The sequence below is a fragment of the Arachis stenosperma genome, chromosome 7 (assembly GCF_014773155.1).
Source record: "Arachis stenosperma cultivar V10309 chromosome 7, arast.V10309.gnm1.PFL2, whole genome shotgun sequence".
Classification (NCBI taxonomy): Eukaryota; Viridiplantae; Streptophyta; class Magnoliopsida; order Fabales; family Fabaceae; genus Arachis; species Arachis stenosperma.
The window spans coordinates 38699235-38703228 of record NC_080383.1 but is presented as its reverse complement, the minus strand read 5'-3'; the positions used below and the strand labels follow the sequence as shown (position 1 = coordinate 38703228).

General features: G+C 31.0%; 1 pseudogene; it reads left to right on the top strand.

Moving 5' to 3' along the window:
- The first annotated feature begins 639 nt into the window (after positions 1-639).
- Positions 640-3526, top strand: LOC130939721 (CASP-like protein 2B1; annotated as a pseudogene).
- The last annotated feature ends 468 nt before the right edge of the window (positions 3527-3994 follow it).

Here is a 3994-nt window from a genome sequence, read left to right as displayed (position 1 = left end):
AAAGAGATGAGATGGACTATCACGGGGTGGAGGAGGGCTCGATGGGAAGGGAGTTCTTCCTCTGATGCGGTGAGTGTGACCTCTGGCTGATGTGTTCTCTCTCTCCGAGGCCGACTTCCTCTTAAGGGTTTTTTGATTTTGTTTCAGGTATCACCCGAAAGTCGTATTGTCCCAAAACGACAATTCCAAGAACCACTGCCTCATGTCGAGTGATGATGCCGTGAAACCCGTACCTTTCGCTCGCCGGCGCCCCACCGGAGAAGGTAGCAGCAGCTCCGATTCCTCTCACCGCAAGCGCACCAAATTTCTCCATCATTTCAAGTGATATTTTTGTTTTTTTTTTTGTTTCTAAAGTTAACATTGTTGGAAATTATAAGCTCAAGTTGTATTTCGGTATGATTATTAGCTTGCTGATGGAATATTTTGGTTCAAGAGGATGGATTTAATTCTAGCTGTGAGGTAGAGGCCGAAGGAGAATGTGATGAATCTAACGTAGCAAAAGTAGATCAAGGGGTCAAAATGGATCTCATGAGGATTTATTGCAAATAGTATGCCCCCAATTTTTAAGTCAATTTGATATGGTTTTAGAATGTGATGGATCTCCATTATTTTCTTTTGCATTGTTAGTGTCTAGAGAAAATGAGTTATTTGGGTGTAGGTGTTAGTCCTGGAACAGTTCCAGTGTACCATAGCACAAACCTGAAATTGTTGGATAAGAGGATCAAGATAGCTGAGTTGGTGTCAAGGTTTATGATTCTTGGTCTTGGACTTGTTGCAGCTGTTCTTATTGGAACTGATTGACAAGTGAAGGTGTTTTTCTCCTTTAAGAAGGAAGCTAAATTCACTGATGTTAAAACTTTGGTGTAAGTATCTATTAATCTATGTTCTATGTTAATTTCTAGCAATAAAAGCGTTGCATATTTTGTTGTCCTAATTCATTAGTTTTTGATGGATTAAAAAACTTTACAGATCCTTGGTAGTAGCTAATGGTTTGGCTGCTGGATACTCTTTGATTCAAGGACTCCGTTGTGTTGTGAGTTTGGTTAGAGAGAGTGTTCTCTTCAACAAGCCCTTAGCTTGGGCCATTTTCTCTGCTGATCAGGTACCTTTTTATATTTGAAAGATCACATCCTACATTTTTTTTGTTGTCTTATACATTGTGGTCAAAACACAAGTTGTCTTATACATTGTGGTCAAAATACAAGATTATCAAGATTCTTGCATCAACATCTTGCTTTTTTCTCAAGCATTTTGTTGCCATGTTGATTAATATCACTTATTTTTTTATAAATTCATGCAAAGACATAATAAAAAAATAATTTGTCATTATGTCCATAGTGATATAACATGAGTGACAACATATATTTTTTGATTTTATAATTTTAAGTTTTCTAGATTCCACAAGTTTAGGTAAACTTTCAAGTTTGATAGGCTTAATTTGAAAAAGAAGTTTTATTTGTTTGTTCTCACACCAACTTGGTTCTATGAAATGAAGTGATGAACCCATGTGAAATTAATTAGGCAAAATTGTCACACCAACTTAATTAATTAGTATTGTTTGTGCTGTTCTATCATTGGGTTTTAAAGTTTAATGGGTTTTATTGATATTTAATTTGATTGTATGGTAATTAGCTAATTTTAGGTACTTAATTACTTTGGTTAGATAAAGATAACTCTTTATTTACTTAACTTCCTAATTGATTAATTTTTCTTTGGAGATTAAAGAAACATACCTTTAATGTACATAGATGCATACTTCTTTTAGCTTTGTTAGTTAAAACATGGCTAATTTTTTTGTTCTAGCAGCAATTGGAACAGAAGCATGTGGAAGAAAAACACAATGAAAGTGAGACACATAATAAGATCTATATACAATCCATATGAAAACACTTCAAATGCTCTCCGAATATCCTAGAAATTGTAGGCATCAGATTGAAGTTGGTTTTCTAATATGTAATTCATAGTAGCTTTGAATAATTTTGATTCTTTTTCTGAACTCTGTCTTCATGAAGAGAGATTCTTTTTTGATTTTCTGTTAGAAACCAAGGATAAGTTTATTTGATGATAGAATTTTTTCTTTTTCAATAAACTATTGAACCTTAATTGAATCTGGAATAAGAATTTATTTATCTGGATGAACCTCTGCTGATGAAAGGTTTATGTATCTTACTGTGTCTATCAAAACTTTTTAATAGATTTTAATTTTATAGTTAAGGAAGATTGTAATCTTTTCTGCTCTACTTTTTCTTTTTTATAAATGCGTATATTTCTATTTAGTGTGGAAATCCAACAAGATCCCATGAGGATGTATTTGAAGATACTCCTATTGCAAACAAATTGAGGTATGTGCTTATAATTGATATTTGTCATATTCGCATATTGTTTTTTTAGTTAATATTTTGGTTTTGTAAAAATAAATTGAAGAAATTGTGTTGATTTTTTTTAGGTTGTTAGGGTGTCCTATTTTGATTTTTTAATTTTAGATGGAAAAGTGATCATGAGTGTAATTATAAGGGGTTAAAATATTTCTTCCAAATTGATTATAAGAATAATTGCAGATCTATTATTGTATGAAATTTTTGTTGAAATCTTTATGCGCACACTATTAAAATATTTCACGCTATATGCCCATAACAAGATTCTATTCCACCTTCTAATTCATATGATTAATAATTAACAATTAGTACTTAATATTAGTTTATTTGAGGCCAGCTTTCAACATTTATCCGTGAACAGAAGGGTCAAAATAGTAAAAAAATATGCTTCTGAAGTTGCTTGTGATATGTTTTGTGAATTTCAGTGGATGATATTCCAACTTATGAAACTGAAGTTGCTTCATGGCTAATGAACACGCTCCAGAAAAAGGACCAATTATTCTCCGATTTCAAGGTCAGTTCCTTAACCAAATAAATAAAAAGCAACTTTTAACATTCAAGTGCATTGTTACTTATACTTTGATAGTTGCTTTCATTGCCCTGTTCACATATTTTACCTTTTTCTCTCACATTTAATTAAGTTATATGTAGGCCAATCTTGTGCATATCTTGCTATTTCAATCCGCTATTGATTTTCAATTGATGCCTTTTACATTCTATGTTAATGCACTCTTTAACGAAAAGAAACAAATGATTGGATAATGTTATTAATTGTAAGTGGCCAATGTACAATTTTGAAATTGATATTTGAATTGTAAATCATTTGTTATTTGTTGAAAATTCAGAAAATTATGTGCACAATTGTACAATTGTTAAAATTTAGTTTAGATTCCAAATGTGAGTTTGACTATAACTTTGCTTTGCTTAAAGATTTTGTCTTTATGATAAAGATATTTTGCTTCTTGATTTAAAAAAAATAGAAGATGAAGAATACTTTGAAATTTTAAACTTAGTCTATGAAAGTGAAGTTTTTTTTTTAGAAAAGAAAATTTAGCTTCTTTCTTGATAATAATACCATTTTGTATAAGAAAATTGGAAATAACTACGCATTGAACTTCAATGCTGAAGTACCAGAGGCTATACTGATATAGTCATATAGAAGCCTTTTGTATTTATAAACTAATCATAATCACAACAGGATTACCTATTGTAGGACCTTGGTAAATGTTTATTGTGGATGGGAGTACCATGAATTTGGATTTGTGGGACACTGCTGGTGAGTTAGTTCACTATTTATCAAGTTTTGTTTTTGGAGGGTCTTGGTTTTTTTCAATTTTTTTTAAATATACCAAGAACATTAGAATAGATTAAGACCTTTAAGCTATTGTAGAGCTAATGAAAATGAAATGTGATTATTATGCTCAATTACGCCTTTTAAATATTTTCTTTGGTTTAGAGAATATATCTAATTATTTTAAATTTGGATGAATGAAGAAAACAATAAAATTGACTTTAAATTTATCGGATTTTTCCTTTAGAGTTTCAGTTTTTGTTGTGTTATGGATTCTCTTAATTGGTCATTTTTGTTATGGGTAAGTATCTTATACTTGAAAATTGAT